We start from the raw sequence: 13,902 nt of genomic DNA, 5'->3' as shown, positions 1-13,902 counted from the left end.
TTTGTAGGCTAGTATCAGTGATTTGAATTTGATGCGGGGCAGCTAAGGGTAGCCAGTGGAGCTCAATGAACAGAAAGGCCATTTTATATTACAGGGTTCCTGTTTTAGTATTTGCATATGATAATTCAAGATCATTTGTGGAATAAATGTAAATTGCATTGTAGTGGATAGGTGTTGTACAACTTAATAATCATTGACAAGTACCTAGCATGTCCTTCCCAATCATTCTAGATTCTGGACTAACTCGCCTCATAGTTCAAAAGGGAAGATCAGAATCTCTCTGTTGTTGTTGACCATCCCCGAACTTCTTCACTCTCGCACGCAGTACCCTTCTGAATGTAGGTTGGGGATCCCCAATTGGTCCATTGATAAGGCACTGTGCGGTCAACCGAGGGCGCAGACGAAGGAGACGAAGCCAGGATGTCCTGGTTCAGACCTTTAAGGACCATTAAGGGGAGTAGCTGCAGAATAAAATCAAAAGTATAGGCAGAGCTATTAAACGGAAAAAGATTTAAAGTTTTTTAAAGAAGGAACGTGTTCATATAGCCCTCCTACAAGAAACTCACCTATCTGCTAATGAACACTCTAAGTTGAAACGCGACTGGGTCGGGCAAGTGTTTAGTTCATCTTTCACCAGTAAGAGCAGAGGGGTCGTCATCTTAATAAATAAGCATCTACCCCTGTCTGACGTCCAAACTATCTCTGATAAATCTGGTAGGTATGTAATGTTAAAGGGCCATCTCCACGGCCAGTTGGTGTCGCTCCTAAATGTTTATTTCCCCCCAGTACAATCTAATGACTTCATCTCACAAGTTATGTCCCTATTTGCTGACTGGATTTGTGACAACTCAGTTATAGCTGGTGACTTTAATTGCTACTTCTCCTCAGTAATGGATAAGTCTCCATCAGTACAACACTCAATGCCTAGAAGAGCTAGAGCGGTATCAGACACCTGCAGTGAACTCGATCTAGTAGATACCTGGCGTGTTTTACACCCTAATGATAAGGCTTTTACATTTTATTCTGGTGTTCATAAAACATGCAGTAGAATTGACTTCGTTCTCACCCCTAAAGCAGCATTAAATAATGTTAAGAGCTGCACTATTGGAGACATCATTATTTCAGACCACGCACCAATCTATATAACCTTGGATAACTTAAATCCAGGTGGTCAAAGGCGACCTTGGAGATACAGCACATTCTTAAATCATGACCCAAATTTTGAAGTATTTCTGAAAACGGAATTGGACTACTTTTTTACAATAAATAAAACTCCTGATGTCTCCCCTGGTTTGCTTTGGGATACCATGAAAGCTTATGTTCGTGGTCTAATCATATCGTACACCGCTAGGCTTAAAAAGAACAGTTTAAAAGAGCAAAGAGAACTTGAGCTAGAGCTGCACCAACTTCAGACTAAATACAACATATCTCCATCAGAAGAACTTAGAAATGATATACAAGTGGTTAAAAGTATAGGCAGAGCTTATTCTATGCATATTCATAACAACATTCTGTGTCTGCAATGACATTTAACTAAAAACCAACTCATCACAAATGTATATATACTGCATTTAAATAATTTACATTCATGCCTATCGCTGCTAAATCATTGAACCCATGTATTCATGAGGGTCAATGAATACCCTCATGAGGATCAATGAATACATACATCTTTGCACAGGGATAATGAAAAGTACCTTGTCTAAAATGATAAAGGTTTGGATTAGAGTATTTACAGCATATGTGAAGGTTAGACACTCACATGGTGTGTAATGTAGACAAAAGGTCTCTGATTTTTTTTTCTCTGTTTTTTCCCCTTAGCCCTAATCTGAGCTAAAGGGATTAGATTAAATCTGTTGCACGGTGACTGTGACATAACTGCCGACCCTTTTATAAATACATAATCAAAGTGTTCTCTCATTCTGCAGTTTCTCCCGTCTGAGCAGTTAGTTTCCCTGACTCTCACGACATATTTTTTTCCCTTAATATTTAAATGTTAAATGTTCACTAAGGTGAACCGGATTTCCTGAAACATTTAATAATTTAAGTCACTGCCCAAAGCAGACAAGAGATCATTTTTAATATTTTCATTGAATATACTTTTTAAACCCTTTCAAGACTTTTTATCCTCCAGGAAACTGAAGTCAATCCTGTTTATTTTCTAGCAATGTCTGGGCAAAGTGATACACTAAAAACAGTCTGGACTAAAAACGTAGTGGAAGTACCATGCCATTCAACAGTAAGGATTACCTGCATTCCTTTGTCTTATACAGTAAATTGAGTTTCAGACTCAAGTGATCTGACGCCATAAGCTTTTGGACTTTGGGACACTTGACATTTAAGACACGAATGAGGAAAAATAATGTCAGAGTTTACTCTGCGTTCCTTGAATATGCGTCTGCAGAGGCACAGATATTCAACATTAGCTTGCACAATATTATAAAGTCAATACGTTGTGTATTTGTGTCTAATTTCAGTGTCACACAATCGGCTTATTGTTGTTTATTGTAAAAACACTGATTGTGTTTGTAGATAGTTGCTGTATGATTTTAAAATAAAAATAAAGAATGTTTACATACTGTAAAGTACTATATCTTAAAGGGATAATTTAGGCTCAAGTTTTTCTCGTATGCATCCCACACCAAAGTCCATAAAGAAAACCAGTATTTTTACATGAAGCTAAACTGGAGATATTGATCCACTGCTGCCTCCATCTGTAAGTTCAACTGTGTTATTTTGTGACTTAAGTGTTCCTTAATCCTTCATTATGACGTATGTAAGTGACACAAACTTGACCCGAGGCTGCTGTGTCTATGTGAGCTAAAAACTGTGATTTTCTCTTTGGGCTTTGGTTAATAGGTTTAATAGGGGTTTGTGTTTGTAAATATTGGATCATTGTGCAGTACATTGATTTGATTTTAGATGTCTCTTTCTGCTCTATGAATCTAAACGCTTTATCTGCATGTTAACCATCCCTATGGTTAACATGCAGATAAAGCTGGTGCTACAAAGTGCTTGAATAATAGATGAACTCCCTCCCACAGAACAGGGCTTGATCATAATATCTGTGTGTGCTTGAATATTTGCATGAACAGGATTTAATTGCCTGTACATCACTAAATTCAAAATGTGTCCTCAACTTCCTGATTTAGTCCCTATGCTGTGGGTTCCACAGCCCTCCCACACCAAAGCCATTGAGAAAATCGGTGTTTTTAGCTTATGGAGACATAGCTGTTGGTCATTTGGTCAGTTTGAGTGATTTAGGTACAGTATAATTTAAGGACGGATGTCAAAGACTGAAATTACAACATAACGTACTTGAATGTACTGATGGAGGCAGCATTGGTGCAACGACTCCTGTGTGCCTTGATGTTAAAATAACAGATTTTCTATGGACTTCAGCGCAAACATGTCAGGAAATGACATTTAACGACTTGCCCTGTTGGCAAAGGTCAGTGTTGCTGATGTATGAATACCTCACAGAACCTCATTTCAAAAAACCTGACCTAAGTTCGATCACTGTTATCATGTCAGAGTCGAGTTCCAGGAAACAGTTTAACCACTTAACAGAAAACATTCACTGCATGTTTGACATGCATACTGTCACTGCTTCCTTGGATCTGAATGAATCATTCAGAAGAGGATGCTCTCTGGCTAATTTGAGTCATGCTCCTTTGCTCTCGGGGCTCTGAAGCAGTCATGCTGTTCTCATTGGTGAAAACGTCAGTGGTAAGGCAGTCAACCAACACAGCGACACACTCTTGAATCATCCAAAACAATCTGCTCTGCTGGATAATCTGATTATCTTTGCCTCCATGAAGCAAAGTAACACAGTAACACGTGTGATTATTTCCCACAGTGTATAGGAGTGACATAGAGGGCCTCAAGCAGTAATAAATATTTAGCTTTTTTTAAAATAAGGATCATCCCTTTAATGTATTTTTCTTTTGAACTTATCTTTTATTTAGTTTAGTTTTAGTGCATTATAATATAACTTTCTTTTACATTTACAGCTGGTCATAGTAGTATGGTAAGGAAACAGACAGAAAGAAACAACAACAAACAAACAAACAAACAAACGTATAATAGCTTGGACACGAGTACAGGTACAGTGTCAGGACGTATTAATTCTCCACATTGTTTGTCAGTCTCTGTCCTCTGTCCCATTTCAAGGGAACAGGTGCATGATCAGAGATGGTGATAGGCAATATTTCAATGTTAACTATTCTATGAAAGGGTGCCTTAAGGAGTAAAGAGAAAAAATCCTGAATAGGAAGTGCTTCTTGGAAACGTACTTCTCCGTACATCCACAAGGCCTGCTTCTACAGATTGATATTTAAGCATTCTGCTCATGTTAGACAAGGAACTTTAAATATCACATTAAACAATGTCCTAATAAATTTAGGTTCATCTCCATACACATTCACGAGGGATATTTCTACACCATCAATTAATCCGTTAAACCAAAAGCTGATTGGCTGATTTTGATGATGAAAAGCTACACATGTGCAAGAAAAAGACTGCAAATAGAACATTTGATATTTTTTACAATTTTTTAATAAAAATATGATATGGATTAGTTCATTAATTTAAATGTTATAATTAATTAATTAGTTTGCAGTGTGGTATTTCATTTCTCTCAGTTGAAATGTAATATTTGTTTTTCACATATATTGTATACGTACTTACGACAGAGTATTAGGGCCAAACAACAAAGAAAAAAATCGAGTCTTTTGGGAATGAAGTCCTAATATTACGAGAATGAAATTTTTAATTTGTAATAAAATGACTTCTTAAAATTTGGACTTTATTTTTGTAATATTAGGACTTTATTCTCGTAATATTACACCTGTATTCTCATAATATTTTAACTTTTTTCTCGTAATATTATGACTTTTTAATTTTTCGACTTCATTCTCATAATATTATGACTTTTTTTTTCTCATATTATCACTTTTGTCTCATATTATGACTTATTTCTCATATTATGACTTTTTTCTCATATTATCACTTTTTTCTCATATTATCACTTTTTTCTCATATTATAACATTTTAATATTATGACTTTATTCTCGAAAGATTCAATTTCTTTTCTCTTCTGTTTGGCCCTTAAAATGCTTAAAATGTACAGTATATATTCTGTCTTAGTATTTGTCTAAAGAAGAAAAATTCAGACGCACGACCTGACTGCACATGTGGGCGTGGTTTCACCTCAGAGGGGGAGGAGTCCTGGCGCTCCAGATGGCGCTTGGGATCAGGTGGATAGAGAAATCTGCCCAGCGTAGAGAGGAGAGGCTGCTGAGCTCCACATACAGGAAGCAGTGAACGCAACACCAGGCAGCTCATCACCGGCGCCGACTCTTCCACTGGGATTTCACCGGACTAACCCGCCGACTGCTGGCCGGTCCCGGTCCAAGCTCCAGCTGTGGATCTGTGACGTGAAATCACTCTGCAGAAGAATCTGAAGCAACGGATTAATTCACTTAAGAGGTAAGACTAAGCTGCACGTGCACGGAGCGACCGTGCACAGGTGCGCCTCATTAACGTAATTAAAAGTTATTAGTTATTAGTTTTTAATTGAGAACAAAGATGCATTCAACAGGAGTGTTTGTACTTGTACTACAAATAATATAAGCAATAATATGGAAGTATGTGAAAAAGTATTAAACATTAAGTTAAAAATAAAGTTTAACACAGAATTACAGTATGTGTTGCACTGAAACTGCCAGACTTGATTCAGTAACAGGTGAATTACTGTGTATTTGATATTTTTGCTGATTGTACAGTATGTGGTGTGATGTGAGTGGGGATGAAGGATGTGAGAGTTCATTCCCACAGTGTTGGGTATTGGGTGAGAGGTGTTGTCCATGATGGACCTGACCTCTGCTTCCTCATAGTTAAGTCCAGAGGACAGTCCTGGATCAGCTGGTTCTTCTGAGCAGCAGACCACAGCGTAGATGCCACTGTACACCATGAGTTTTGTAATAAATTCTAAAATATAATTAGCTCTTGATGCTGAAGTGCCTAAATCATAGCTTAGTGAAAAAAAAGTCATGAGTTGATAAATGGATAAATCAATACCTCCCTAAAATACTTTGACCACATAATAAACCAGTCATTTTTCCATTTATGAGTGTGTTTAAACATTCAATTAATTAAAAATTAATTGGTAATTGATTGAACCATAGAGTAGCTTGAGAAAGCCAGTGAGTCCCAAAGACTGGGTCGGGACCCACATATGGGTCGCTGGTGATTTGTTTTGGGTCCCTAGTTTTTCAGTAAAGATGTATATTAAGATGTTGAGTGCACATTAATAAAAATGCATAAAAAGAATATGTAATTAATTTACCAAACAATGAGTTTACCAAATGTGCCAAAACTGACATTGGGTTGTTACTTTATGCACACATTTGCTCTTGTCTTGACTGTGATTTTCATCTTTAAAAAGTATAGGAAATATAGAAAACTGGGGAAACACCGCTGTAGAACATAAAGTTTGTCTAATATACCATCATATTATCACGAAAAAGGAAACTGGCAGTTAAAGTTTGGTTTAGTTCCGCTCCTGTCATAACTACTATGACCACTAGAGATCATCTCACGATAAAATATAACAAGCGGCACAGAGGACCTGTAGTTTAATTTCTGATCATTTGAACATTTGATAGTTTCTGGTCTCAAGCAGTCAATGAGTTCAACTCATTTCTTTAATAAACTTAGACTAAGAGGCTGTTTTCACAGCAGATAGTACAAACATGGTTTTTACCAATAACATTCATTTAGAGATGTACAATATTGGAGCACTCCTGATATAATGGCATATCAGTTATCGGCAAAGGTCTAAAGGTAGATTACACTAAATACTAAATGCTCTAGAAGCATTTTTTTTATGGTTTTGTAAAAATAGATAAGAGGAAAAAAAAGGACAAATGACTTAAACTGGAAACATGTATTTCTCATTATACTGTAAGTGTATTTTTAACCTTGAGGAAAAAAGTATACAGCCATAATTACTTGACAATATGCTGCAGTCCTTATGTTTGGTTAATGGAAAACAAATTGGTAAAGTAGCCAGTTGAGCGCTGGCGAAAGCGGCTGTTTGTCACATGTAGTGCTGAGAGTGCCTGGAAACTGTAATGGATTTTTACAGCTAATTATACTCCACTGATTGACTTGTAAATGTAGATTGGTTTATTGCTTTAACATTCACACTGACTCATCTATTCAGTGAACATAAAACCAGAATCTTTCAAAAAAAAAGAAAGACGTGACGTTTTTTCGTTTCTGCTAATGCTACACAGTGGTGTGGAAACAATTTTCAAAGAATTTGTCCCTTTACTGATCAGACATTCTGATACGGATGTCTCTGTTAGCTGCACTCGAGCAGCAGTAATTTACCAGCAGTAATTTAATTAAATTTATGAGTAAATTACAGCCCTAACTGTAGGACAACATTGCTTTTTGTCAGATGTTGAGTGGAAGTGGATAAGCTCAGCACTTGTTTTTTTTCCTCCTGTTCACTTCAGTATGAAATGAGCTTTAATGGTTGAGGGAAGCAGAAAGTAGTTTCCATATATTGTACTCTAACAACGTCTGTTGCACATTGAAGTGGAAAATCTATTTAAACATACATTAAGTTCTTTATGTCGAACCATGCGCCATATGACCCCCCCCCCCCCTCGCCCAAGTCATATGTTGCTGCATGCATCATTTAAATTAAATTGACCACATAGTTTTGAAACACGCGTTGACCTGGTATTAACCACTGTCCTGAATGCGTCCTCTGTTCTAATCACACAAAAGCTCATTTAGTATTTCAAAGTGTCCACAATCTGTCCTCAGGATGCTTCCTCTATGGATGCATCCTCTGACCTGCGTCAGTTTCCCAGTATTTTTACACTAATCAACGCTCAAATGTTGATTTATTTGTAGCCACCGCTACAGTATTAACACAAAGTTTAGTTTGTTTGCACATGTATGAATAAAGCATCCGAGAATAATAATAAATATTAAAATGGAAACTCTAAAGTGAAGCATTTGCATAATATTTAGGGTTTATGGTGAGGTGGAAACCCATTATGGACTTATTTTAAGACCTGACCTATACATGGTAAAACACAATAAGCATGCGAAGTAAAATATCAAAAAAAGAATCATTTACTTAAATATTATGTACATTCCATGAACATAATATTTCCATTAACATTCCAAAAAAATCTATGGAATGGAATCTTTATCCTCATGCTCATCAGAGCATTTTTTAGTTTATTTTTGTATATACTTGTAAGTACAAGTATCTATTCCATCATGTGGCTCTATAATAACCTTATTGAATATTGTCCTTGAGATAGTATATTGGTAGGTACAAGTTCAGGTGATTTGTCTGGTGTACTTGAGAATTACAAGAGAAAAATGCTTCCAATGGTTTTGTTCTCATGTTTTATTTTTCACTTCAGAAAATTGATGTACAATTTATTTTTCTTAATCTCTATCATCTTATTTGTTTGCGTCTTGCTCTCTCTCTCTCTTTGTTCTGTCAGATATAAAATACACGGCAGGAAAACCATGTCGAAAACAGTCGTGTTTTTTTGAATTAATCTGTAGTAAAAAGCTGTATTTTCTGTTACATTTGCTCAGACTCTAGTGTGCAAACAACTCGTTTTGTTGCAAGAACATCGCCAAAACTAAAAGGTGTTGTGTTTTGGTTGGCTTGAATCAAAACATTTTTTTTTACTTTGCTCACTATGGTGTAGTACTGAAATAATTAATCGATTACTAAATTAATGGACAACTATTTTGATAATCGATTCATCGGTTTGAAGCTTTTTTCATGATTAAAACAAGATTTCCGATTGTTTAAGCTTTTTAAATGTGAATAGTTTCTTAATTTCTTTGCTCTGGATAACAAAGAAATCATTAAAAGTTAATCATTTTGGTTCGTGGACAAAACAAGACATTTGAGAACATCAACATTTCCAAGTTTGACGAACACAGATCAAGATTTTTTAAAGTTTTTCTGATATTTTATGGACCAACCGATTAATGGAGAAAATAATCGACAGATTAATCGATTATGAAAATAATCGTTAGTTGCAGCTCTACTATGGTGCCAATATATTAAACAGCTTTTCTGTCAATGAGACTCCTTGTCACATGAGTATGGTGCGGCCATCTCTTTTTAGAACATGTTGTCTTCGGTGAAGCATTTGTATATTATTTAGGGTTTATGGATTGTGTCGTATCTGGTTTTTCTATGATGTCAATCCACTGATTTAGGCCAGTATCTGATGTTTTCACAGAGTGGAATGGTTTAGTACAATATGGTACCATTCTATTGTTTGGCACCCTTCCCTTGGGGTACCAGAGTGAAAATGGTAGGGTAAGGTCACAACAGTCAGCTGATTTGGCGACAGAAAAAAACGTCACTCACTCGCGATCGGTGTAAATATCCCATAGAAGTGGCGGTTGAATGCCCGCAGTCTAAAAAGATAAAAAGAGCGACTGGATGTCAAGTCACGTCAATCTTATTTATATACACTAGCTCAACATCACTAACACAATTTGCCTCAAAGGGCTTTACAGTCGATACAGCGAATGACACCCTCTTTCCTTAGACCCTCACATAAAGTGAGGAAACACTCAGAAAGAAGAATCCCTCTCCCAGGACAGACAGACGTCCTCCACTGTCGCCGTCATCTTTCATCTCTTCAGGTTTTGGCTCAGAACTTGGTCCCAACCCTGAACAGGACATTATGTGACTTTGCATGACTTCCTGTGTATCCAGATGTTCAAATGTATGTTTAATTGCATGATACAGTATCGCTGGAACCATAAATAGCAACCAAAACAATGTGGTTTGACAGATAAGTCAGCTGCGTGGGCTGTTTATTAACTCTTGTTAACGCGTTGTGTTTAATGTGTCAGCGTGATGTGACAGCTCTCCATCAGTTAATTAGTAACAGGTCAACGTGGACACACAGAGTTACGCAATGTTGCCATGTTTATGCACAACATGCCATGTGACTCCGATTGGATCAAATGCTCCTGTCGGTTCAGATTAGAGCTTCCTGTCCATGTGTGCATGTTGCCTGCGGTGCTGCGTGTGCTGCCCGCGATGGGTGGATGCTCTCACCACTGCTCGACTGGAGCTCGAGAGCAACATGCGTCCTAAACTGATAAGACTTATCACTGCCGTATCTGCTCATGACAGTTGAAGCTGTGGCCACAAAGTCCAAAAGAGTGTGTGAGAGAAATGTCTTTGTTGCTCTTCTGTCCTCGCTGCCATGTGGGAAAGTGACGTCATTGCAAACGCTCACACTGGCCACTTTATTAGGGATCCAGTAAATCCCTGGATCACACCAGGACCCAATAAAATGGCACCTGGTGTGATCCAGGGATTTACTCCTAGATAGCTGCTGCTCACTGGATATCTTCCCTCTGTATTTGCCTTTGTGGACTGTTGAATGTGTGGCTGGTGAGTGTAGAGTTCATTCTTAAGACCCACGGTCCTCAAACGGCCTTTAGTTTGCTGTTAGGACTACAAATGTGGTTACTTGTGTCATCTTAGAAGCTCGCGAGGATTTGCTGGGTTTCTCAGAGGTTGAGTTCTGGAAAGATCCCTGTGGTTGCAGCCTGAGGGAATGACATGGAGGGTGTGTGGAGTATGACTGATTGAAAATGTTATGTGTGTTCTGTCATGAGTTTCTGTATTCCTATGCGTCCTTGCTTTGTGGGTGCTCTGTGACAAAAGTAGGGAGATGCACACATCTCCATCCATCATCACAGTCGACTCTCAGAGTATTATTTTCCTTTCCTTTCAGTATTCAGATCCTTTCTTTTTTAATTCTTTGTATCTTCAGGGGGCTGAAACTAATGGAGATGACACTAGTTTTGGTTATTATTATTATTATTATTATTATTGTTAATAAGCCACAACTAAATATCATACCTATTTTGACCACAAGAGGTCATCTAACAGTATCATGTAATAAGCTGCACAGAGGACCTTTTTAGTTTAATCTCTTTGTTTAATTTCCCATGTATTATATATGTCTGACAACATAATTAGTTACCTAACACCATATTATTGTTCAACTTCAACAGTTTTTGCTGTTAAAGCAGAACTTTGCAAGTCTCTACAGAGCTCCCCTACAACTTATTTTTATGTCTCCGTCCATCTATTGTCTAACGCCCGCTGACTCCCCGCTCCCTTCCCCTTTCCTGGCCATATGTATTTGTTTTAAACACAAGCCGTGGAGCCATGTCCATGCCTGTCGTCTTTTATTTTGCATGCTTCTGAATTTCTAAATTCTCGCCACTTGGAAAAAGTCAGTGTGACAGGCCCCCATTCTCCTCGTAACAAGACATTTAACCCTTTATCACAGAGTGTGTCGCCTGCGATACGCTCCGTGTTAAAGGGTTAAATGTTAAAGGGTAAATGTAAGTGAACTGCACTTTGCATTAAGGTAATTACGTGGCGGTTTGTGCTATCAGAAAAATTCCAACGGTCGTTATTGCGGTAATTTCACTTGCCCTGTTGTAGGAAGCCGGCGAATCAGCGTCTCTGTCACCAGAGAGGAAATGTAAATAGTTTCCTTTTTTGGCCTGTTTTTGGACATTGACAAAAAGTCAACTTAAATATGTTTTATTCTGTTCAAATTTCAAAATTTAACACACAAACTCTGATGTCCAGGTACAACTCCAGTGTTGTTTTTGTTGTTGGTTTTTTTTAAATTGTAAATAACTGCCAGATTTTCTGGCCCTTTTTATGGTTACAATAAGCAAAAAAGTCCAGAAGGCTTCAGTGGACAGCCATCAGTTTGTGCACACGTCCTGCTGTGTTAGTGAGGTGTGTGTGTGTGTGTGTGCACTTGTGGCATTGCCGTACATTGCATTTACGGCCCAGTGATATTGATTTCCCAGCAGCAGGTGGGTCATCATGGAACAACTCCTGCCAGGGTCTTGCTCCCCACAAGCAGCGGGGGGCCGTTGGCGAGGCATACACACAAACGTGGATCAATGGGCTGCCGTATGGTTAGGCCGTATAGTTGTCAAGGCAACAGGTAAAGCATGCGTTGTGATTGGTCACAGAGGATCAGTTAGTGAGAAAAATGTGGGCACGGGGGCTACATTCATGTATCAGATGAACTTTCGGGAAAGGGGAATCATTAGCATAATGATACTTGGATTATAGCTGCTCCTGTGTGCATGTGACGCGTTTCTGTAATTGCTTTTGATTGTGCTCAACGGATTCTGCAAGAGGTGTTTTACTTAGTCTTATTTTTCTGCAAATGACTGTGTTTGTGTATACATACTGGGACAGAAAAAAGGGGAAATGTAAACACAGCTATGGTGGCTACAAAAGCGCAATTACACTCTCCATACTGGACCTTTTTATTTGAATAGAGAAATCCTTCGACAGCATCCAAATAATAAATAAAGCCTCAGTATTTTCACTCAACAGGTCTGTTAATGCCACCGGTTTAATCTGGTTGTAAATACGTGGGAAAAGTCTTTTCCCTTCCCGAAAGGTTTTTATTGCTTCTGTTTCTTAATCAAAACACTTTAGCCGAACACAAATGAAAACGACGAGCAACCAATTTTGCAATAATTAATTGTGCCAAAGTGCTTTCCAGATAACTGTTGTATGTTGTATAACTTGATGAGAATAATTGGACGTACTTATGACTTTTTATGAGTCACAAACTCTATTGTTCATTAGGACCAACATGCTTATGTCACAGAGAGTAGGCTGAGTCCTGCTTTTGCAGAGTCCATTAGTAAAAACACAGTCAAAAATGTTGTATGCTAGCACGAAAAGAAAAATATGGCTCTTGTAAATGAAAGAAATGACCTCAGAATTGGCCATATTGTGATAAAAGGCTGTTAATTTAAAACTTAACTACTGTACACCCTGGCCTTCGGTGCTTAGTCACCTGTGTTTGCTGTATTACACATTATACGGGAACTTGTTTCTGTTCTGAGTGTTCAAGGATTTGTAAGATCACGCATTGTCCAAGGTCATAAAGCTGATTTATGATCTTGGACAAATAGTAATCACAGGTGTAAATGAGCAGAGCTGCTCTGGTTGTATGAGTAAATGCAACCCCAGTGTAATCCATGAAAAGACATTGAAACAGGAGCCTTAATTTATGGATGAATTGAGATGGATCCATTTGAATAGTCTCCATCTCTGCCTGAACCAAAGGATGAGCTCACAGCAGCCCATCACCTTCTTAGGAACCCGCACACAGCTGGCATCACATGAAGATTGAAGGCTGCCAGATGCTGCTGATGGATTAGAAACCCGACTGGGTCTAAAATAAACATTGTGAGCACTATTGCATGGATTACAGTCTTCACCTCCATCATCACACCACTGGGGAAATGTGAAAATTGGCTTTTTCGTGATGTGCTCATAGAAAATTCATGAGTGTGAAAGACGTCCTCGTAGTAAGAAGTCCGTCGACGCTGATGGAACTGGAACTGCTTTCTCTTACTGTAAATGCATTATAGAGAAAAGTAGTTTCACTTACACTTTCAGGATCTAAATATAGGCCCGGTTACATTTCACTCTTGGATTTCTGCATCAGCATAGTCCCACATTTGACTTCAGATCCTTGTTTCTCCAGCTGTAGGTGAACTTTTCTGGTTCCTGGAGCGTTTTTAAAGGTTTTCTGTGTCCTGCAGTGGACATTATCTCTGTGGAACTTTTTATTTATTTATTTATATGTTCATTTCGATCATGTCAGTTAGATCACTCATCATCACACATCATCTTAGTGTCGTTCACACAATACACATAACCGAAAGGGAAAGCGGGAGAAGCAAAAGCTTATCTAGTCCCGCCCCCATTACCCACAGGATACATATTTTCATCGTACAATACATCATCGTTCTTTT

The 13,902-nt window shown here is 38.1% G+C and overlaps 1 protein-coding gene across 3 annotated transcripts in view; it reads left to right on the top strand.

The window, feature by feature from the left end:
• The window catches only part of LOC131455234 (growth hormone receptor-like), a 30,167-nt gene that overhangs the window by 2,362 nt on the left and 13,903 nt on the right, over positions 1 to 13,902 (top strand). For all 3 annotated transcript variants that reach the window (XM_058622762.1, XM_058622760.1, XM_058622761.1), the window contains one exon: positions 5,217 to 5,490. The gene's annotated coding sequence lies outside the window, so the exon portion shown is untranslated. The remainder of the gene's footprint in view (positions 1 to 5,216; positions 5,491 to 13,902) is intronic.

This window comes from Solea solea, chromosome 2 (genome assembly GCF_958295425.1).
Source record: "Solea solea chromosome 2, fSolSol10.1, whole genome shotgun sequence".
In the NCBI taxonomy this organism is placed as follows: domain Eukaryota; kingdom Metazoa; phylum Chordata; class Actinopteri; order Pleuronectiformes; family Soleidae; genus Solea; species Solea solea.
This window is presented reverse-complemented; position numbering and strand designations above follow the sequence as displayed.